The sequence below is a fragment of the Periplaneta americana genome, chromosome 2 (genome assembly GCF_040183065.1).
Source record: "Periplaneta americana isolate PAMFEO1 chromosome 2, P.americana_PAMFEO1_priV1, whole genome shotgun sequence".
Classification (NCBI taxonomy): domain Eukaryota; kingdom Metazoa; phylum Arthropoda; class Insecta; order Blattodea; family Blattidae; genus Periplaneta; species Periplaneta americana.
This window is the reverse complement of record NC_091118.1, coordinates 88,800,543-88,826,389: the sequence shown is the minus strand read 5'-3', so window position 1 is coordinate 88,826,389 and position 25,847 is coordinate 88,800,543. Positions and strand designations below refer to the sequence as shown.

General features: G+C 34.2%; 1 long non-coding RNA gene across 1 annotated transcript in view; it reads left to right on the top strand.

Annotated features, from left to right (window-relative positions):
* LOC138694402 (uncharacterized) overlaps positions 1–25,379 on the top strand; it is a 32,990-nt gene extending 7,611 nt beyond the window's left edge. Inside the window, exons 2-3 of the long non-coding RNA XR_011330923.1 lie at positions 23,221–23,300; positions 24,660–25,379. This is a non-coding gene — a long non-coding RNA (uncharacterized lncRNA). The remainder of the gene's footprint in view (positions 1–23,220; positions 23,301–24,659) is intronic.
* Positions 25,380–25,847: the final 468 nt, after the last annotated feature.

Here is a 25,847-nt window from a genome sequence, read left to right as displayed (position 1 = left end):
CTGTAATAAAACACTATCCAAATCATTAAGAGAACCATAAAATATTGACGTTGGAACACAGACAAGCTCAAGCTGTTATAAATTTCGCGAAGACTTCACCTAAAGCACCATATTTTTCTTTTTTTCTAATACTGCTACATACTGGTACTTGGGTTGCATATCATGTATTGTGTTCTTTTGTTTTTCTATGACGAGGCCTGTGACATCTATATATGTTATTTTCTGGCTAATAAAGATTATTATTATTATTATTATTATTATTATTATTATTAATTTTACAAGACCAATATTTTTGTTAAATTATTAAAACTAATGAAAATTATCTTTTTTTTCTATTATATTTTTTGTGGTATTTGAGTTTTTTTTTTTTTTTTTTTTTTTAGAGATTTATACAGGATAATTAAATACAATGGGGGGATCCAAACAAAAAGAACAGAATTTAATTCACTTTTGCCAGTTTTATCAAATAAAAATGTTAAGTAAAGAGGAGAGAGGCAAGCTTCTGGATTATGTGCAGTTTAACAGGAACAAGATATTATTTTACATCTAACAAAATGGGTAATGACTGAGAAATTGAAATTAATATTATTGCCTTTTATAGGAAACAGAGTGCTTTCTCATAGATGAACTTTTGGTTGACATATTTTCTTTCTTGCAATAATTATTCAAGAAAATGTTGGTTGATACCCAAACCATTTGCTTACACACATCCTCTGCAGTGTGTCCATTTGCACATAATTCTGGTTCCCAGAGAATTTCCTTCTTATTTAGTATTTGCATTGTCGTATTAAATGCAACCTCTCTTTGATTTCTGACTTTAATAAATTTGAATTCTAATACAGCAGAAAGTTTGGAAACTATTACAAAATTGTGCACTACCTATAATGTTGACAAATTGGTAGCCGAGGATACAATAAGCTACCGGTATCTCTACTTCTATTTCTTATTAAACTATAAGCCTCATCATCAACATTGATCACTAATCACAATTATTTCCTTACAACCTACACATGACGGCAATATCCTGATAAATAAAACAATATGGTCACGTCATTTACAATTATGTTCATTCACATCTAACATTTCTACTTCTATATAATTAACAACATTAATGCAAGGTTGTCAAAGGGGTTTGAAAACTCAGTAATTTTAATCTCATCAATTGTGTTATTTTAATTTCAATAACACATTTGTGAATGTACTGAGAGTCTCAACACCTATACTGGTGTATCTGAAAATCACGAGGTCAAGTTTCTATGAATCTTTAAGATTACAATAATTTGTAATTGGGGAGCCAGCAAACAGATCATGTTTGACGAGTTCTTTCACACTGAAACATTTGCTTGGTCTTGTGAGGAAGTACAGTCAACAAAGACACATAGCCTTCCTTACTCAGCATAATTAAGTAATCTGAATTCTACTATACATAAAAGAGTAAATTTTCATATCTTCAATATTTAAGGTAAATACAGTATTTTAACACATAAATTACACACAGTAAATGTTAACATTTTAAAATTCTTTTTCAGATCGAAAAGTTACATTTGTTCGGATCAAATTTCTGCACATTTAAAAGACAAACTAAAATTCTTTCAATCATTTATTATCATAACACTGCTCTCTTAAATTCACTGAGCATATTGGGAATTAAATCAATGGTTTTCCCAAACCACACTATGAAATGTGTCATATAAAACAATTTTTATCTCGAAAAAGAAACAAAAATGAACAAAATTGTATTAAACTTTCTTGTTTGAAATAACCCAAAGAATAACCCTATGAAATTAATGACATTTCTTATGGTTGAGCCTTTATAAGAAAATACCTAAATATTGACAGTATAATCAGTACCAAAAGAAACAAAGGAAGAATTGAATAGCCGCCCAGAACAAGATTGTAACCCTCATTTCTCATAAGTAGCCTTTTTCGTGAATAATGGTTGCTAATAACGCAATATGTGTAATGCTTGTACTTGTATTAAAATCTGCACACGTTTGATTGTCAACCTTGCTCTAAAAATTAAAAGTATGTATAGTATAATGTGTTTTCCTAATTTTTTTTTTAAGAATTTCGTATTTTCTTGTTACAACCTTGTTCTGGGTAGCTATTCAGTTAGAAATGTCACTTCTTCCAAATTCAAAACAATATAATTCCCCAAGACTACCGGCGGGAGAGGAGAAACAGGATGCTATAATAACTTCATCTAGACCAATTGAATATAAATACCTCACTGCTGCTACTGATGATGATGATAAGGGTACAATAGTTATTGGTTTAATGGTGTTTGTAATTAATACTATTGTTTACATGTCGCATGAAACCTGCGGACAAATAGAAATTATGAAATGAACAATGAACTGAAGTTCAACTGTACCACTTACTTCGATGGGAATCCAACATTTGGCTCTTCTTGCTCTCATATATAAAGACTCGGTAATGCTACAGAGCATTTAAAGATTGAAAATTAAATTATAAATGCAGTCGTAATAAAGTCTCTAATCTCTTACCTTATGTTTATGCTTTTGATTTTTTAGTCTATATATCCATTCACACAAAACAACAATTCTCTTGAGGCGGATTTTTACGAAATTCGATAGATTGCTGTTTTAATACATTAGCCAAATCCATGTTTTTATTATTATTATTATTGGGTTATTTTACGACGCTGTATCAACATCTAGGTTATTTAGCGTCTGAATGAAATGAAGGTGATAATGCCGGTGAAATGAGTCCGGGGTCCAGCACCGAAAGTTACCCAGCATTTGCTCGTATTGGGTTGAGGGAAAACCCCGGAAAAAACCTCAACCACGTAACTTGCCCCGACCGGGATTCGAACCCGGGCCACCTGGTTTCGCGGCCAGACGCGCTGACCGTTACTCCACAGGTGTGGACATGTTTTTATTACCCAAGTTCTTTCTTTCATTTTAATGACATTTATATTTATTGGACGAATGTCATGCAAACTGGTATAAGATCATACAAGGTGCGGCAAAGGAATCGGACAGTTTTAGAAGGCCGTTTACTGAACAACATGAGGGTTATGGATATCGATCGACTGTCGTTTATTAACATTTTTGATGTCATTTTGTGTAATCATGGAACTATGGAGCTCGGAGCATCGTGTTTTCGTTATCGAGACATTTTTCAAGAATGGTAATTCAGTTGTGAAAACCCAGCGTGCCTTTAATCTCCAATTTAATGTTGGCAGCCATGGAGCCATTCCTACTTGCAATACCATATTGAGATGGGTACAAAACTTTCGATTATCAGCATCAGCTTGCAAGAAGAAATCACTAGGACACATTCGAAGTGTACGAATGTCAGATAACATTGAGCAAGTAAGAGTGGCTGTTATGAGGAGTCCACATCGATCAGCTAGACGGCAGGCTATAGCACTGCAACTTTCAGAACGTTCTGTACGCCGAATATTGCATTCAGATTTTAAGTTTCATCCATATAAACTTATGATTGCTTAGCAATTTAATGAGGAAGACTATGCCCAATGTAGGACATTCGCCGAGAGAATGGTGGAAATTTTGGCTGACAAAGTTATGTTCATGAGTGACGAGGCACATTTCCATTTAAATGGTTATGTTAATAAGCAGAACTTTAGATACTGGGCCCCCGAAAATCCTAACGAATTATACGAGCGTCCACTTCACTGTGCAAAGGTTACAGTTTGGTGTGCTGTGTCTATATACTGCGTCATAGGCCTGTATTTTTTTGAGAACACGAACACTGTGACAGTGAATAGTGAATGTTACGTCGAAATGCTGAGTACATATTTTCTTCAACCAGAACTGCGTGTCTACGTGGGATTTATAGACAAATTGTATGGTTTCAGCAACATGGTGCCATGGTTCATATGGCAGAAAATTCAACAACAGGTTTGCGCCGCATATTTCCAGGGCACATCATTTCTCGGCATGGCCTCCCCACTCTCTGTGGGGTTACCTGAAGTCCAAAGTGTACGTAAACAGGCCCCAAACAACTGATGACCTGAAGATTGCCATTGCCCAGGAAATCGCCAACGCCAATGGCAAAATGTTGATAAGAGCGACACGCAACTTCAGGGAAAGACTTGAAGAGTGCATAGAGAGAGACGGACACCATTTGAAGGACATAATTTTCAAGACAATCTAAATGTATGTTAACAAAATGGCATACACAGTCAGCTTTTTTAGTAGTAATAGATTTGTTCTACTAGACATAACTACTGAATTATTTACATTTGAAAATCGTCCAATTCCTCTGCTGCACTTTGTACTATGTACCTTCAACAGAAAGGGATAAAGGAGGTGTAATCTGAGTCTGCATCTTTGCAAGGGCTTTTGGAACTCATTTTAACATTTATGTGAACTCCTAGCCTGAAGGCCACTTGTTTCACTTCATTCACACTGTCCCACTAGAGGGAATAAAGCAAATTTTGTAGGGAGGGAAAAAAAAAACCGTAAATTAGAAAGAACGTTAAATGGCTGGGCATTTAAGCCAGTCACGCATAATCACCTGAAACAGTAAACAGTGACTATTGCTGCATTTCAGAGGAGCCCCATCCATCATCAAGCTGAAGGAGGAAAGGAGTACTGCCAAAGCCAAGTCCCTGATACCAGCTAAAGATTTAAGAAACACAGTTAATGTCAAAACTCTATCGCCATTAGAAGATAAGTGAAAGACAGAATTTGGAAATCCGAAATTTATATTGGTGATGATAGATCCGTATATGCACCATTTATTGTTGTCTATAATAATGCCATTCAGCTCTAATTCTTTTTATAATATAACAAAAAAAAAGGACACAAAGCTCTACTACATAATAAGTACTACTGAAATATTGTAGAATTATTCAGTATGTATACTTCATAACATTAATTCGTAGAAAAACCTTTCTTTAAGATGTTTAATTTTGTAACATCGTAGGAAACATGACAGGTTCATAAAATATGGTTCTTCAGTTCTTTAGAGACATAGTAAACGTAATACATTTATTGCAGATTTTTATGTACATTGAAAACTCAAGTCATTTGTGATTATGTTGTTCTGAATTAAACAACTATACATAATAACAGAATAAGAACACACCTCAACTGATTTGTAAATACAAAGGCTACAGTTTCATACATTATATGACACTTCTACACAAATAAATAAATATTGTTAATGCAGTTCACAAAAAGAACTGTGTCACACAGGCAAGAACTGCTGAGCCAGATTTGCCAGTAGTTTCACAACTTCGCAATAATGGTCACTTCCTGAGATCAGTTCATGACTTGCATATATTTTACGGATGCCACAGTTTATCTCTCAGTAAATGACATGCACCTGCTACTTATGTCAAGTCTTAGAATAATCTCAGCATTATTTAAAGTGTTCAAACTGAAGAACGAAAAACCATCACAATTTCTACAGAATTTTATTCGCTTCCTGTTGGAAAAAATAAGTTTCCATTTGTAAACATTATTGTAATTCAAACAAATTCAAATTATATTATAATAAAAATTCATAAATTGCAGCAACTCACAAATGCAGAATGTATCAGTCAATAAGTAATATTACAAAAATCTGAAATGTCATTAATACAAGACAGTTCTTTCACATCTTTGCTATAGTTGGGTATTATTCACAAATTGACATGCACAATGCTTACTATTTGTATCCTATTTTTAATCTAAATTGCAATATACAATTCTTCACTAACTTAACTTCACAACAACGTGTGGTATGGTGGATTGATTGATTTTCTATGCCTCTCGACATGGTCAATAAAGACCTTCCTGAGTTTATTTGCATGATAGTAATGAATTCTGCCTCTTAGATGTTCTATTTGAGAAATGAAATTCTCAGACTACCAAAATAACAAATTCAGTGTGAATATTCCACTTCTCAGACGAAAATATTTATAAGATAGAATTAATTATTCATAAGATGATAGCTAAAAGGAATGAATTTTACATAGTTAAGAAATGGTTGCTGAATTTTACTTAAGAGTCCTGTTCTTCACCAAAGAGTTTCATTAAATTTTTAGTTGCTTATTAGCAATTTCTCAAGATATACAGTAAATAAGCAATGGTACATCACACATTCAAGATTATGACGTTTTGTTACGCAATTCTAGGTATAGTATAGGAGCTGTAAGTAGTAAGTGCCTCAGGCACCAACAGTAAGGCCAGTGTATACAATTATGAGGGATAAGAGGATGCAAAGCTGGACTTTTCCGTGGGTGAAAGAAAATATAACAGCTTTGTTTATCCAGCCTATGTGCAATAAGCAAAAGATAGCTTTTGAAAATTCTCTCAGCAAACACAACTAAGCTTAGAACGTCATTCAGACCAGGAATAAGAAAAAAACAATTTATGCCAAGAGTCCTTTGTGTAGGAACATAACAAGATCAGTAGTCTTCAGTGGCTGAAATAATGGGCATGGATTCGAATCCTGCTTGAGATGGATACTGTTTTTCTGAGATTTTCACCATCTGTCAGGTATCTCATGGTGAATTATTGGACTCATATAGCTAGATACCATATCGCTATCACCAATTCTGCAGATAAGTACAGTAAGCTTTCAGGCTGTGATGTGTTTGGAAAAGAGGGAAAGAAATCTTATATGTATCCACTTTAAAGGTTACATTTAATAATCAGCATGTGATCTGTGCATCTTGTATTTTGAAATAAATTAAGAGTAAGTGCATTTTCTAACTGTGATATGGAAACAGAAATAAAAGTAGAACAGAAGGGACAAAAATTGAATGTAAGCATTAAACACAATAATGAATACATAAAAAGACGGTTAGAAATATTATAATTTATGCAGGTAGTAGTAATAACAGTTGTTTATTTACAGGCACTTTATATTGCAGAAGTTATTCAGCTCGAAGTAACACGTGAGCGAGAAATGGCTAGCAATTTTGACTGAAGCCTTTCATCAGGAACAGAGTTTTTTATGATACTGGACTCTAAGTTTTACTTCTCCTCCAGAGGAAGCCATGATAAGAAATTTATTTCCCTCTACTACCAGTTTACGTCAGTCAGGTTTGAATGCATGAACCTCAGATCCAATGGCTAACATAGAAACTCCTAGACAACAAATTATGATTTAAGATGTCTGAAACAACTATTAAATTATACAACTCCTCTACATTAAAATAATGTTTATGTAAAGAAGGAAAAAAAAAAAGTAGACAAATCAATAGAGTCAAATATAATTTAATACTTCAAGAAAATAATTTATCTTCTCTGCTTAATAATGACCACCTATGATGCAGTATACAATTCCATTCATTCTTGGAAAAACAAAATTGCCAGAATTAACGACTTTTAGCAGAAACATTTTCTGAAAAATGAAACATCTTTCCTTCTCATGTGTTTTTCCTTCTTCATTTCGAACACAGATATTACTCGTACATATACAATAATTACAAGTACTCCTACAATCCTTATCTATCTAGTAACACTGCGATAGTACTGTTAAATATTAGATGTGATGTAATAATTACTGGAAATAAAGTACAATTACTGTTTTCTATTTACTGCAAAACTGCATTATAAAAGACAAGTGGTTTGTACATTCCTTCAGGGCTCGACACTATTGGGAAGCATAATTGAGAAACATGAACTCAAAGTTACAAGATCTTAGACTGTTACTATAGTTAAATTATTATGAAACACTTGGGTATCTGTACAATGTCAAGTTACTTAATTTTTTTAACGATGCTTTCAAGAACAGCAATTATCCAATATTTATATAAAATGATTATGATTTGGTGAAAACACTGAAGCAGTCATGGTCTTTTTAAAGCATTACTTCACTACACTCTTAAGACAAATGTATCAATATTTCATGCCAGATGCTACCTTCAAGGCAAGATGGTTGTTTTGGATGAATATGCCATTGTTGGAGCAGGTTCTATTAGGGTAATACCACAGTCTAGTACATACAGTCGCGAAGCTCAATACGTAATAAATATGCAAACATTAGGTAGTTGCTCACCACTAGGATCGCTAATATCACCTCATTACAGGCAATGCAAAATAGTACCGTCACAGTTTATTGTTTCTAGCACCCTCAAAACTCAAGCTTCGTGACTGTATATAGTAGACTGTGGTAATACCAAATCCTTCGCCAGCATCTCGCCATTATTATATGCAGTACATTACATTTATAATCTTACTGCTAAGTGACATTTTTCCTAACTGCAAAATACTACCAGTTTTTGTTATACAGCCCATAAGATAGCCTCAAAAGAATCTCTTGGATAGACGTGCATCATTACCACTAATTACCATCAAATTAAAAATAACATACTTTCATTTAAAAACGTCCTACACAAAGTGTTACTTTATTTATGATTTCCTGGGCTAAACATCGCCTCTACCTATGCTTTTTTGTCACATACATTTCCAGTTACAGCAGTGAGAAATCAAAGACAGATAAGGAAGAGGCAGTTTGACACAAATATTGGGTTCATGCAAAAGTTTGCAGCGTTTTTTCACTGTGACAAAAAGTTTTTGAGATGAATAGAAGCCCTGATCACATATACCTATAGCAGATTGGCCATTCCCATGTTATGAAATGGCAACATAAAATGAGAACAACCAACAGAGTCTCCATAGTCGAAAAGGCATTTCTTGGCAACGACTGCTATATGGAAGTACTGTTGCTCCATGTAATTCCATAAGGGTTATAACGTGACTTCTTTTGTAGTTGCTAGATGGCAGCATAGTGAAATTGATAAAAGTGGTTGTCTTGAAAGTCCATTAGGCTCATCAATCTGTTATATGTGATCAGGAATAAATGACATAAATTAACCAGTAATATATACTCCTACATTATCTATGACTCTCTGCCAATGCTGGGGTAGTTTTTTGATTCTGTTTCTGAAGAAATCTGCTGATTTGGAGTTAAAGAAGTTGTCAAACCAAGTTTGTAAAGCATGTTTGTTATCAAAGGAGTTCCCTTGAAGAATGTTGGATAAAGTGAAATAGGTGGAAATCTAAGGGCGCAAGATCGGGAGAATATGGAAGATGTGGAGCTACCTTCCAACCAAGCTCCTGTATAGCTGCTTGCGTCATGTTAGCAGAGTTTGGGCATGCATTAAATGTTGCAGCAGCACTTGATGCAGTCTTTCTGGTCGTTTTTCTTCAATTACGGTCACAAGGCATCAGAGTTGTTGTTTAGTCAACTGTCCGAAGATAGGTCTGAACCTCACAAGTGATACCAACATGGCACCACTTATGAGGCAACTAGGCCAGAAGATAACAGGATGGGGTGGCCAGTTCCTTCCTCCTCCATTGCATACATCGCTGATTAGCTATATATTATACTAATCAGACTTCAGATACATACAAACAATTGTTCTTCCTCTGACACATATCGTCAAGTGAGATGTACTGCCTGACAATAGATGTACTGCCTGACAATAGATGTACTGCACATATCAGCTAGTTGGCAATAAATGTCAGCAATCATGGTTAAATACCTGGGAAGCAATTCGTAGTACACAATGCCTTCTTTACCCCACCAGATGCATAACATCATCATCTGTGGATGGACACCTACTTTTGTACGGGGGTTATTGCTGAAATGACAGAATCATTTTCTTGCAGTTCTTTCTCCGATGGCGTTCTCCCCATACATGGCATAAATATTTCGAACCACCTCTGCAGCCTTTGCTCCTCTATTTAAACTCAAAACAGAAGAGTATGTCGAAGTGTTCTGTTTTTCCACTTAACACTCCATCTTCTTTAGACCACAAATAGCACAATCGCTCTTCAGATCCACAAAATTCAAGGTGTATTTACGATCACAGAACTCTAAATAACAAATGACAAATGATAAACAATCTCCTAACAATGCAGTGTGAGTTGTGATGAACAAATAAGGTATGGAATTATACATCAACTTAATAAGTTAAGAAACCAGAGGTCAGGAATCCGTTAAAAAATGAAGAACAGGTTTGAAGGATTAGAAAACCTTCAGGCCATAGATGTTAACTTGGTGGAATGTTGTGAAGACGACATAGTATGATACACAATAGGAATTCATTTAATACAAAGAGATAGGAAGAAAAGAGTGGACTGCATATGGGCACGTAGGAGAGTATCAAGATGAGGTGGCAGTGTTAAGTGACAGTGAACTTGAGTGTAGAATGTAACTGCCATAGTGTAGTAAAGAGAGCCATACCGAAAGTGAAGAATGTGAGGACCTTCTCTGAACAACTGGCGACAGGAAGCAGCCAACACAGGAAATGCTAGAAAGCTTTATACCATGTCCAAGAAACTCATTAGAAGAACCAATGATAGGGATAAGACTGGAGCAAATTTAATACCCAGCAGCTGGAGAGATGGCGGCAGCACTTTGCTTAAGTGCTCAACAACCTGTCTGATGAGGTGGGAGCAGCAACAGTGAAAATGGATAAGGCTATCGAGAACAGCATTTAAGTGGAACCACCAACGCAGGATGAAATCATCACGTTGTCAAACATACAGTATGCAGAAGACGACAAGCTAATGATACGGTTGCTGAAACCATAATACCTTATGGGAGGAGGCACCCAAAGTATGGAAGAAAGGAATCCTCAAACTGCCCAAGAAAGGTGACATCTTGGACTAGAATTGGAGGAGAATCACACTGCTGCGCATCTGTGACAATGTGCTTTCCAGAATCATCCTAAACAGGATGAGAGAATTCATTGACTGTAAGTTCTAACAGAGAATTAGGAAGGGTTCTGTGAAGAAAGCACTACCACGGACCTGGAGGAGAACAGCTGAAATCAGTCTTCGAAACTTGTGAAATCCTACTCATTACCAGCAATGTGGAAAGTCCCATCTACTACTCATCTGAAGTAAAGACAACTGGAAAATTCTGTGCTTTTATCGTGCAAAGTTCCTGAATGCATAAGTCATAAATACTCACTCACTGTTGTACAGTAGACATCAATTTCAATCATATGATCACCACAACTGAAATTCTCGCTTGTACTGACTGATAGACCCAGCAGGAAACTAACTCTCGTTCAGCTTGCGTTTGTTCTATGTTATCTTATTGCCACCTCAGGCTTTGACCATAGTCAGAGTACTCAGAGCAAAGCATGTAAGGGAAACTCAATCATAACATAGCTCCAGCTAGTGAAATGCCACTTACCAGTAAGATTATAAAACAAGAATATCCTTAAAATGACCAAGACACACCAGATACAGGAGCGCCAGCAGTGGAAGTATGGGTGATTGCCCCTACTAAGAAGCCAGACTTTTTCTTAGTTTTTAATATTATGTAGGAGCCACTGGCGAAGCTCAGTCAGCTAAGGCGCTTGCCTGCCAATCTGGCATTGTGCTCGGATGCAGGTTTAATTCCCAGTTAGGCTGATTACCTGATTGGGTTTTTTTCCCCCAAGTTTTCCCCAACTGTAAGGAGAATATCAGGTAATCTATGACAAATCTTCGGCTTCATCTCGCCAAATACCATCTCCCTATCACCAATCCCATTGGTGTTAAATAACCTAGTAGTCGATACAGTGTTGTTAAATAATCAGCTTAAAAAATATATATATACAGGTTTTTTTAATCATGTGTTTACGATTGTTTTTTTAGTTGGTTATTTAACGATGCTGTATCAACTACTAGGTTATTTAGCGTCGATGAGATTGATGATAGCGAGATGGTATTTGGCGAGATGAGGCAGAGGATTCGTCATAGATTACCTGGTATTCACCTTACGGTTGGGTAAAACCTCGGAAAAAATCCAACCAGGCAATCAGCCCAAGCAGGGATCGAACCTGCACCTGAGTGCAACTTCAGACTGGCAGGCAAGCACCTTAACTGAGTGAGCCATGCCGGTGGCTTTGTGTTTACGATTATGTGTATATTTAACATACATTGGTTTCGTTGTAATATATCAATGGACAGATAATAATCAGCACAGAATGTTACTTTTAAAAATTAATTCAAGGAAGTGAGGTGAAACACTGTGGACGCTCCTGCTCAGTTATGATTATAAATGGAAAAACATGCTAATCCTGGCATTGCCTGGAGCAAATGAAAAGCGCAAAAGGCTGACATAATAGCAGACTTATTGCACTATGTTAAGGAGGGAACCTACTGTCTCACACATTTGGAGTAACTTGCTGACTCAATCTACTGGAAACAGAAGATAATCAAGTGCATTAATTTTAACTCACAAATGGTCATTATGCAAGCACAACAATATTATTCTATTTTCAGCTTGATGCTAATGATTTGTTTAAAATGATCATTCTTACAACACCTTTTATGGACTCTTTCACAATCAGATTTTTCACTTTTAGCTCCAAATACCTTCTGTGTTGCAAGTGCTTCCTCAACTTTATAGCAGTTATTTCTTTTTTTTAATTCAAGTCATGTAACGCAAGTTATCTGTGATTGGGTGTAGTTTTTGAGTGCTTATCCATATGTTTAAGTAGAAAGTTTCTCAACTACATAATCATTTAATATTCAACAACATTTCACTCATTACCTTGTAAATTTTCTTTCTATGATACTGGACTGCCTGAACTTTATATAGTTTATAAATATTTCAATCACATGATCAATAAAAATGTTTCCAACTTTTCGGAACTACTAACTGGATCAGTCTTCATGAACATGTTGCTCGTGACTCGAATCACTGCCTATTTTACAAAGTTTATTTACCAGAATTAAGAATCAATTTCTTTCTTAAAAAGGTTAATGATATGAAATTTAAGGCTTATATAGTGGTGAGGCTGAGTTACAAGTTTTCGATATTTCAGTCATTCATTAAAACATAAAGTTCTTAAGTTTCATAACTTCTCCTAAAATACTGAAAAAATTCTATTTAAACACACAACTGAAACATTAAAAAAACTACACCACTTACTGAAAGGTAAACAGGAATAACGATCAAGGTTCATCCTATGCTGTAAAAGCAGTACTATCAAAGGGTCTAACAAGAGTTCAGTGAAAGTAGTCAGGGTCTGTATTATTCAGTATTCAAGTTTTTGTGTATTTTGAAAAAATGATAAGCTTTCATCAGTTCTAAGGCAAAATGATCAAGGCTCACTTTTAATGAACACAGGTTTGTGTTATCTCAAGTTCTTTCCTTATAAGCTACCGGTACATCTATACGTAATGTTATACTTCGATGTAAACAGCTACTCATAAAAAGAGATGAAATTGTGCATTGTTGCATTATGTTCATATATTTTGGAGCCAAAATAACTCATAACATTTCACATTATTAAGCACAAATAGTTTTTTTTCCTTCCGGTTTCTTGCAGTAAAATTGTATAGTTTTACATTGTGATTCTGATTTCTATGGAAATGGTTAATAGTGAAGATAAACTGTCTGGGGCTAAATAAGATGTCAATTGTAAGGAAAGTGTTCAGATGTGTTTCTGACGTATTAAAAATTATTACTGTAATGACATACTGTATATCACAGGAGAAGACTAGGTAAATGTTTGAGATTTAAATGTTTTCATAGTCTAAATCTCACTGAAAGAAATCGGCCCATTAAACAATTTAATGATCTGGCTTCCTATAATGCTCAAAATGCTCGTATATCTAGTCTCATTAGTGTAAATTCTGTGAGGCAGAAAAGCTCAAGAAAAGATCCAAAAGAAGCAACTTAACACACAGTACATGAATTTTTTTTTTTTTGTAGTTACAGATTGTATATGACACTCGAGAGAAAATTATATGCAGAATAAATATGGGAAATGCCTGTTATTATTCGGTTGAGAAGCTTTTGTCATCAAGTCTGCTGTCAAAAAAATCTGAAAGTTAGAATTTATAAAACAGTTATATTACCAGTTGTTCTGTATGGTTGTGAAACTTGGACTCTCACTTTGAGAGAGAAACAGAGATTAAGGGTGTTTGAGAATAAGGTTCTTAGGAAAATATTTGGGCCTAAGAGGGATGAAGTTACAGGAGAATGAAGAAAGTTACACATCGCTGAACTGCACACATTGTATTTTTCACCTGACATAATTAGTAACATTAAATCCAGACGTTTGAGATGGGCAGGGCATGTAGCATGTATGGGCGAATCCAGAAATGCATATAGAGTGTTAGTTGGGAGACCGGAGGGAAAAAGAGCTTTGAGAAGGCCGAGATGTAGATAGGAGGATAATATTAAAATGGAGGGAGGTGGGATATGATGATAGAGAGTGGATTAATCTTGCACAGGATAGGAACCGATGGTGCACTTATGTGAGGGCGGCAATGAACCTGCGGATTCCAAGTAAGTAAGTATAGATTGTATTAATTCAGCTTCCCAGCTCTAAATAGGATCACAAACAACCTCATTATTACTCCTGAAGTAATTGGCGAGAACAGTAAACGCTCATGTTGAGATCAGAAGAAACATGGCAACAGAACAAGAGAGCTTAAGAGGTGAAATTATATAAAAAAATTCATGACCATGATACTGAAATGGCACAAAGCCCATTATACTCGTAGTATTCATGGTAAGTTATATTTTAATATTCGAATGTTGTAACAATGCTATGTTCAGAAAAGTATTCCAGAACTGACACATGTAGCATTAATGAAAAATTCAAAGCTGTAATTTCTCATTCTGAATAACAAATCACTTGTGAAGAAGATCCAACCAATATAAATATCTTAATAAATAAAAACAACGTCTTACAGCTCAAAATGAACTGCATAAAAGGAAATATGACAAGTTTTAGATAAAATGTTCGGAACTATTGGGATCTAGAAAGTCTGACAGAAAGGAAGCAGTTTGTATGGATTTCTAAAAGAACCTTCCCTTCCAAATATTTCAACCAGTAAAGCAATTGGACTTGTCCATGAGAAATGTCCAAAACATTTACATATAACCTAAAAATGCTTCTCTGATCAAATTTAACTTGAATATAGACTAATATATTTTGTGGTGGTATGTATTCATTAACTGCAAATAAATTTTCAATAATTTTAAATTTGTAATCACAAAGTGGGGGGGGGGGGAAATCAACAAGTCACACCACTGACACTTTTGATAGGTTTGAATTCTTACATATTTTCAAAAAAGTAAAGTGAGTTAGAAAAAGAAATAACGTTTCATTCCATATTAATGGAGTTTACTATAATCTTTTAGTTTAAGAGAATAATAAAATACATACAAACACGTTGTATGTTTAAATGTTTTAGATTCTGTCACACCACTGAAGGTCATATTTAATGCATCATAATAAATAACATTAACTGTGCAGAACATGAAATTATGTACAATACAGTATAATTAATAATAAAAAACAAAGCTTCATGTGAACAATTATTATGTCCAACATTACGAAAAGTGTCACACCACTGACAATGGACAAATCCAATTATAATATACACACATTTTCAACAAGGAAAGCTATATTTATACTTCAGATGAAACAGTTTCAAATAAGAATCCAGCTCAATGTTATGGTACTAGTGCACTCAAGTATTACTTGGCTGTGTCAATGGGCTAGACATATTTTACAATTCCTGCTCGGGATAAAACAAGAATTACATAGTATTTTGTAGTTGGAGAGTTGAAGAAGAAATGACTCCTGAACAGCAAGTGGAGCTAGTACCGCAAATGAGTTTCATCATTGTCATCCACATTCCAAAACCATCACACCAATGTGCAGGCAGTTGTCCTAAATTGGATACTGACAAACAACATTAAATGGATGTCATTTTAATAGAATCGCAGCATTGTAGAATACTGGTCCAGTAGCTTTGGTAGAAATGATCATAGTATTGGTAGTAAATGGTAATTTGAGGGTATGTGATAGATATCAAATAGGTATTTTGTCAGTGGTTCCAGATGTGTGGAAAGGATTTGTGTTACTTCTCTTAAATAATCAGAATAATACAAAGAGTCATACTTCACTCTTCATAGCAGTGGGTTTCTAATAGATGTTTACTGGTACTGAATAACTTTCTAAGTACTTAAACTTTAAAATCGATGTTTCTCAGAACTTCTGTAAATGAACCTTGTTATTCCTGTGTACCCTTAAACTGTGGTGACAAATGTTTTTAGATTTTCATTTTCCTTCAAGCTTGAAGATCACATCTAAAATTAATGCAACTGCCTCTATTCCATTCCGTAGTGCAATCGTTAATTTACTTTCACGAAAAAAGAATACATTGATTACTGTGACTTATGGAATTATCTTAATTCATTATGTAAGCTGATTCATGAATGACAAAGTGAAATGTACATTAAATAATATGGGGATTATTAAAAAGCTGAATCTTCTTCTGTCAGATTTCTTGACACAACACTGATACCCAAAAGCTTTTTTTTTTTATTTATCTTGTTAGCATATTTGGCACATTTAACCACCATGTCAAAAAAGTATAAATATTAAAATGAATTAGTATACGAAATTCTATAGACAAACATCATGGATCTTGAATTTTCAACAAGTAGATATTAAATTCAGATTTTGCTTCTCACAAAAATATCAATTTGAACATTAAAACTCCTACCTTATTTCCATCACATGTCCCATTTAAATCATAATGACCTGCTATGGAAGCAATACTACAGTGATATTTAAAATCTTCAGCATACACGAACTTTTTACAATATTGTAACCCCCATGTGGTAAATATGCTACAATATGTGTAATAATATTATCATTTAGAAAAAGAGACAATTTCTACTTTCATTACGTTTTGAACAGTTAACTTCCAGAGACCAGAAGGAGCACAAATAATCTGATACTTTAGATGTGATAATAGTTTCATGAATACAACTTAATGATATTACCACAACATCTTATCAGATAGGATATATTTCCATTTTCTCTACAATGAAAAGTTATTATTTTTACTGAAACTGAACGAATTACAAACTCTTTGCCAGTTAAAACCACATCGCAAAAATATCAACATTTAAAATATACTTCAAGTTCATCACTTTATAAAAATACAATATCATGAAATCATCCAACAAATTCTTACAACTATTTTAAACATTTAACATTTCATCATATTTGAACAGATGAATGTATGAAATTAAAAAGAAATCAGTGCTCAGACGAAATTACCCGAATTTAAGTGCAATTAAAGACTTTCATTGCATTTAGACTGGTGCGAAAGTTTTGGATTTTTGCACTGTGTAATAGCTGTAGAAACATCCAACATTTTGAAGCTACATACTAGCTCCATCATCAGGAAAGTAAGGAAAAGGAACTTAACTGATTGATTAATTAGCTAGAACCATTCTCCAATTCAGCACCAAGTCATTAACGTAGAAACATCCAACATCTTGGAACTACGTATTGGCTCCAACATCAGGAAAGGCAACCAACAGCTATTCTCCAGCTGAACAGGCTCTCCTTCACCTGTCTTTCCTGATAATGAAGCTGATATATAGTTCCAAAATAATGGATGTTTCTACTCGTGTAAAAACAAATACTGTATGTTACATCTCTTTTTTTTTTTCATATACAGTAATTATTATGTAATTGAAAAAATTAATCACATCACATAATTGCCTAAATATATGTAGATACGGAAATAAAATTTGGAGCTCCCTTATTGTATAAGTTTCGCTTACAACACACTGCACATGTATAGTATATATGCTACTTGTTTAGAGTCGTGTGAAATTGTTGCCTACATACAGGTGGACTCCCATCAAGACTCGTTCCAAATTTTAATTTCATATCTGTACATCATAATTATGATGCAATGAGTGCAGAAAGTATTCACATACCAGTAAAATTTCTTTTTTTTTTTTTCTCCATTCTCATATTAAGTACATCTATAAAGAGAAAACATTATACCGAAAAACAAATATTTTGGAATTTTCTATGGAAATACACGTTTTAAGCATCCCTTATATCAAAATAGTGGTTTTTGGCCTGCTGCCTGGCTATGTATTGTAATTTCTCCTAAATTATTGGTCGAATTATCTTCAGATTCAGTATTTCAGTATCTTATAAGTCAAATTACGTGGTACCGGTATTGATGCACATGACATATAATTTTAGTAAGAAAAAAAAAAAGATTTGAAAAAAAAAAAAAAACTACGGCATTTTAATACAAAAAGAAATGAAACAGTTTTCTTACTAAATTTTTGTGTTATGTAGAATGAATGGACAAATGAAACGGTACACTTCGTATCAAAGAAACAATATACTATGTCTACACTTTCACCTTCTTGCCAGATGTCTATGCTGGTAGGAAGGGATCCTTTTTTCTTAAAGGTTTAACAATAAACAGTCACTACTATTTGTAAATCACTTTGTTTGTACGTATGTATGTATGTATGTATGTATGTATGATACACACATTAATACATAATAAGTTTATAGACTCTTTAAATAAATATGTACCATATACTAGAAAAGGCACATTTTTTGTAGAATGACCCAGTGTCTATAAATGATTTCAGCCACATATTTAAGAAGTTTATAAAATCTATCTTCGTTAACCCTCGAGCAGGGGCGCTGGCACAATAATGATACCACCGTTAATATATTTCGAATTTTTTACGCAACAATGGTAAGGGAAATGCGACACTACATCTATTCTCAAATTGAATCTTAACAAGCGTGTCAGTTGAGTTTCTGGTGTGTCTGTGGATCAAATCTGCGCCGCATCCCTGGTCAAGTAACTGTCATGTAAACTAGTAATTTTACTGTGTTTCATGTTTCTGCGTGTGCATATATAGTACATTACATTAAATATAAGTAGCCAATATATATTATATACGTATCACATATATATTATATAATATGTCATATATTTTATATTATATATCATATACTTTATGTTATATATCATATATGAAGACCACAGGGGAAAAGGGAGGTAAGTCATCTCATGGGGTGAAATGAGTTGTTGGTGCTATCTTGTAGTCCGAATGATGTAGTTTATGTGTACTAAGTTGCAGAGTAAAAGGTTGGTTAGTCAATGAGAAATTGTAAGTTTAAGATAAAGGTCACAGGGAAAGGAGGAGGTAAGTCAGGAGTAAACTGTGAAAGAGGGAGGTAAGTCAATCTAAGAAAGTATTTTGTCAGTCCTGCAGTGCATATGAAAAAATACGAGTGGTAATACTATTCGAATGTGTATTTGTGCATTGTTACGTACATGTTTGATCAGTATTAACAGCAAGGTATCCTACTTCAATAAGCTGTTTTCCAAGTACATTAACAGTCAGTTGGACCATTACGAGGGAGCAGATAGACAGTGTCATGAGTGAATGTCATGAAGTTTGTGATGCTAATCAAGGCGCCAAAAAGAAGAGGAGTTTTGGTAGGATAAGTGATGCTAACAAAAAGCTGAGAGCTCAGTTGCATGAGAAAGGGGATCCCTGTAATTGTAAGTTGAAGTGTTTTGATATTCTTGGCGAATACAATCAACATATCGTAATTAGAAACTTCAATAATTTACAGTCTTGGGAGCAACAAACATTGTACTTATGTGGTCTTGATTACTTCTCATGATATCAAACAGAGGAGACCTAGGAAGGAAGAAGATGAAGCAATCCTCCGTAGTAAGAGTAACAGAAGAGGATAATGTGAAGGAAAGAGAGATATGTCAAAAAGCATTTAGGTCTATGCATGTATTTCTAAAAAGAGACTTGAAAACATTCAAAAACGTATCACATCAAACAATGAAACTGGCAATGATATGAAAGGCAAACACAAGAACAGGCACAATCAACTTTCTCTAGAAACTGAGAGACTAATTCTGTCGTCGATTTGCAAAAGGGGACACGTCCAAAATAACAAAGTGTTGTAAAAAAAAAAAAAAAAAAAAACCATAGCAGACTTAAAAAATTAAAATCTTAATGAATCCTGAATGTATGTATCCATAGAGATCTAATTATAAAAAAATATATGAACATTTTAATTTGTTAACTTAGTTATAGTTTTTGTGATTTTCCAACACTTTGTGATTTTGTACATGTTCCCTTTCGAAAATCGACGACAGAATTATAGGTCACATATCATCATTTAAACGTCGTGAATGTCATTACAGCAGGAAGCGAACAAAGAAAATATTTTTTTTTTTACAATTCATTTTTACGTATCAATATGCCTGGTAAATTATTAATAAGTATTTAATGAATTTCAATCTTAAGGCATATAAACTTGCAAATGTTTATTTGCTATTTAATAACAATATATGAACGTTTTCGCCGTTTAGGGCATCTTCAGATATAACAAAACATATTATCTGGACCTATAATAACATATTATGCAAATAACAAGGAAAATAGAGAACAATATATGTGATACATGAAATTCATGAGCTTTATGTAGATATAACATGATACAGGATGAATACTGAGATAATCTTTGAATTTGAACTTAGACTGGACGAATATTTTATTTTATACATATAGCTCATGTTACAATTAATATACAATGTTTAAAATTTGTCAATGATGTTAATTTTAAAATTTACAATGATGATAATAAAATATTTAAAGTAATCATGGCTGAAAGTTGTCGTAAGTTACAAGATAGTATGCGTAGTTAATGTTCTTGTGTTTTGTAATTATTTCGCTTAGAGAGGCCGTTGGCATTTGAATGAATGTTGTTTGACATTGATGACTATTTTACAATTGATATACAGTGATTAAATTAGTCAATGTTAAAATTTAAATTTTATAATGAAGATAATAAAATATTTAGAGTAATCATGGCTGAGAATTGTCGTAAGTTCAAGATAGTTTTCGTAGTTGATGTTGTGTGTTTTGTAATTGTTTCACTTAGAGGTCATTGACTTTGAAATGGCTACTCTGATGTGATGACATCCTATTACGTGTTCTCAGGTTTATGAAGTATATAAATGAAGAAGTTCTATAAATTTGTATGTACTGGTGTTGATGTGTGGGAGGTTTTAAGAGAATGAGTTCTCCTTCTGATGTAGATGTAGATGAGAGGGAAATTATCAATAATGACGTTGCAGATCACAATTCAGACTCTGAAATAGGATACACAGGCTCCTCTTCCGATGTCAATTTAGAAGATGACAATTTTTATGTTGGGCGAGACAAAGTGACCATGTGGCGTAAGACTCCATACTCCACATCAAGCAAAACCAAAAAGAAGAATATCGTGAAGATTTTTCCAGAGCCGAAGGGGAATGCAAGGGTAGTAAACAGTGAAATGGAGGCTTTTCCTTGCATCATGGATGATAATATTATTCGCTGTACGAACCTGTTTATTGAAAGAAAACAAATTGGTACTAACTTCATCAGAGATAGGAGCTTTAGGGAATGTCGAGAAGCTTGCTTTACTTGGTTTATTGTACCTGATAGGGACAAAGAAAGGAAGTCACACAAACGTGCTAGAACTAGGGTCATCTGATGGAACTGGCATACAAATTTTGAAAGCCTGTATGAGTTATGACAAGATTTTTGCAGATCCTCAGGTCCATCAGATTCGATGACAAAAGCACGAGAAGTGAGCGTATCAGAACTGATAAATTAACTGCCATTCGTACAGTACTTGATTCATTCACAGAGAACTGCAAAACGTGTTACAATCCTGGTGAATTTATCACAGTTGATGAAAAATTGGAACCGTTTCGTGGCAGATGTAATTTTATTCAATACATTCCCAACAAACCCGCTAAGTAAGGGATTAAAATTTTTGCCCTATACGATGCTAAGACTTTCTTCACATCCAACGTAGAGGTGTACTGTGGGAAACAACCTGATGGACCATTCCATGCTTCTAACAAGCCACTCGACATTGTAGAAAGACTGGTGCTCCCATTTGCTGATTCCAATAGGAACCTAACAACAGACAATTGGTACACAAGCTATCCATTAGGTTTATCTCTATTGAAGAAGGGCATAACAATTGTAGGAACTTTGCAGAAAGATAAAAGGGAAATTTCACCTCAATTTCTGCCACACAAAGATCGGGAGATAGGTTCAAGCATATTTGGCTATCAGAAAGATTTTACACTCGTTTCTTATGTTCCGAAAAGGAACAAATCAGTTGTACTGTTGTCCACTATGCACGACCAAGGAATGATTGACAATGAAACAGAAAAGCCTGAAATAATTTTAGATTACAACATGACAAAGGGAGGTGTGGATACCGTGGACCAGTTATGTGCAACATACACTGTTTCATGTGTAACAAGAAGGTGGCCACTAGCGCTTTTTTATGCTTTGCTAAATGTGGCAGGTATCAATGCGTACGTTATTTTTAAGGCTAACTTGGAAAATAGGTCAGTTATTCGGAGAGAATTTTTGAAGAATTTAGCCCTTCAACTGATGAAAACTTGCTCTTTGAGAGGTCAATCATTGCTTCCTTACCCTCAGACATCAAAGCATTTCTGCAGTTGTACAAACCTCCAGAAGAAGAATTGCATCAGAATGTAGACGAACCTCCAATGAAGAAAAGGAGTAGGTGTGTGCCTTGCGGCAGAAGTAAAAATAAGTGGATACAGATGAAATACAACACCTGTTGGAAGTTTGTTTGCCGGGACCATTAAAAAATGGTAATTGTGTGTGAGGAGTGTGGGGAAGGAAGCTAAGATTCGTGTGTTGCGAAAAACTGATAGGTTTCATCAAACAAAAAAGTAACTCTTATTGATATGTACCAGTAATGTAGTAACTGTTATTGAAAAATAGATCTCGAAATGTACAATAATATTGATAATGTTTGTAAGGAAATGTGTAACTACCACAGTGAAAATAAAAACACAATATAATAAATAGATAAAAGTTATTAAATTTTTTCTTTGTTCTTTTCATTAAAACTATTTAAAATTGAACTAAATGACTGGAAAACGTCAACAAAAGAACTAGAACACTAATAACATTATTTCGTTAAGAAAGAAGTCAATAGAACATCATATTAAAACAGTTATACGTGAAATAAATGAGTGGTATCAAATTTGCGCCATGTCCCTGCTTGTGTTAGAGAAGTTGGTGTCCCTGCTACAGGGTTAATAGGGCCAATTGTTTTCAATTCAGATGAAGTTCAGTGCCTAAATTTTAATTTGCCATTCAAGTAATTTCACTCAAATCACATGTATAATTCTGCAATTGAAGATGTGCAGTAGAAAAATAAAATTAAATAAATTACAATGTTAGATTATGGAAACTTGGCTCTGTAAATGCGATATAATTACTGCATCACTTCCAAATGGGAACATATTATTATTACATATGTGTAACAATTTGTTCTTCTATTTTTCAGAGAATATTTTTTAGTTGATTCTATTAATGTTTCTCATGCAAATTATTTTTTTGTTTGCATAGATGCCAAGTGAGCAGCCCAGTAAGCAGGCCTAATCAGAAAAATGGCTAGTGCAGTAGATGGTTCTGTCTCCCATATTGAGGTAGATAATCTATATATTTAATTTGAACTGTGGTGGAAAATTTCATGAAAACTATACATCCTGTGAGGCTGTGTGATGTCTCTATCGAAAGCTAATAATATTAATATTGCGAGAAATCTAAATGGTTTATAGTGAAACTCATAAAAAGCTTTACATTTAAAAAAATATGTACGACTGTCGCAGTAAAGCGCATACCGTAGGACATCTTGCAGTTCGTTTCGTAGTGTTGTGCAGAGGGCCGTGGTTCATGCAATGTACTTTATCTTTTGAGTTATTAATACAGCTTTTTGAGGTTTTTTGAAGGTCATGAATAGTGTCAGTAAGGTGAGACTTTGTGTATAGGAAAGGCTATGTTTCAAATAATGAAATTTCAAACATCGTGTTTCCTCAAAACGTTCACAAATGTAGTTATTGAAGCCTTCTGTACATGCAAGATGTTGACGACACAATACCATGCTTTTTGAGATCTCGATACTGTAATAATGGTTTGTTCAACTTTCAATTGTCACGTATTTTTTTTCGTGCTTCAATATAGTCCGTGTGTTTTTTATCTGGCATTACTTAAAAAAGTAATAGTGTTGTTACGTTGTGAATTTAGTTCTTCTTTATTAGTTCATTATTATGAGTGTAGCTGGTCGACCAAGAAAACGTGGTAGAACATTTAGAAATGTAGTGCATAAGAACTCATAAACGACTATGTAGAAAATGATGTTTGTAACAACGTTCCAAGTGAAATTATGCATGAAGACAGTATTACATATTACGATGTAAAAATTAAAAAAATATGTGTGTCCATTGCAGCAAAAACGTATACCGAAGGACATCTTGCAGTTCATTTCGTAGTGTTATGCAGTGGGCCGTGGTTCACGTAATGTACTTCATCTTTATTTGAGTTATTAATACAGTTGTGTTAGATTTTTTGAAGGTCATGAATAGTGTCAGTAATGTGGGACTTTGTGTATAGGAATTTTATTGTGATTTTCAATCTCTATCAAGCAGCAGTTGCTGCTACAAGCCACTAGTTTTGTTTTAATCTTAAAGTAGAGCTTTAAGTATTCAAATTAAACAGGATCAGTGAATGTTAAATAATATGAACGTGTTCTATATAGATTATTACGAATCAAAATAAATAAATAAGGACGAATTAATGCTTATCTATTGAAACAACCATTTTCTTTTTTATTAATCACACTCTTAAAATAGCATCCTTGCAACTTTATATGAGAAAATAAAATATACTTTTTGGCTAGAATTTTGAGAGCAATGTTGTAATGATGAATAAATGGTGTTTTCTTTTTAAGTCATGTTGGATAATGAGGTAAATATTTCTGTAACTCTTAATGAATTTTCTATTTACAGGATTCAGCCATAGAACTTGTCCATGTTTTGGCTCAGCTTTATTCAGATATCTCAGGAAGGGAATCACCAAATCGTCCCCTGCAAGGCAAAGTATCGTAAGTGCCATTTCTACCGAAAATGAGTTATGGTGCTTAGGTTAAATTGCTCAGCATTGCGCATCGTCTATAAAAGTTGCGTGTGCTAAACAATTTCTTTTTCCTCTGATAAGCTGGTTTAAACTCTGATTATGTTGGATAAGTAACGTAACTGTCTCTCCTATAAAGCACCATTTTGCTAACTTATGATACTCTGCTTTGCAAAGGGTGATATGTGGATAAATCGCTTCTTTAGAGAACCTTTCTTGACCCATTACATGGTTTGTTTCGAAAGTCAGGGCAAAATATAGTACTAATAACTGCTCCCAGGTTGTTTGGAAAATCTATCAATATGGACATGGTTAAATGCTTTATAAAGATCCAGGTTAATGTGAATACAGAACCTCTTATATCATGTAACAGTGGGAAACAATAAAATTACTGTACAAATTATTTGAAGGCTTAAAAATTATGTAGGACATTACTTTTTTTAATACTGTAGTTTCTTTGATAAATTTCTAGTGGTAAAAGTGAAATCTTTTTTTAATACATTAAGGGAGATAACTAAAACTAAAGCACAAATATTTTGTAAAACTGTTATACAGCATGTCCCATTTGAAATGCTGATTTTGTGATGATAAATTAATGTATATGTATTTTGTGTTTTTCGAGGTGTCATACAGTAGATGAAATGTACGAATTGTGTTGGAATATTTTGGATTTTCAAAATCACACCAGGTGTGGTGATGGCAGTAGGCAGAGTGAAATGGCGACCGTTGCAGAGAAAGCATAGGTGGTACGTGGAACTTGGCTTGATTGTGGCAGTGCAACGACAAATTCGTCATGAATATCAAAGAAATCCTTCCAATGCCAAGACGATTAGAGTATGGAAACATAATTTTTTGGAGACTGGTTCAGTGGCTAAAAAGCATGGTGGTGCAGACAAAGTGTATCAAATGACAATGTGCAGCGCATTGCTGAAACATTTCAAAGAAGTCCACGTACGTCCATTTGTAGAGCTGCTCAGGAACTGGCTAAACCAAAATCAACTGTCCATAGAGGTATGTGACACAAGTAATGAACATCCATCAACTGCGTGAGCGCATTGAGAATG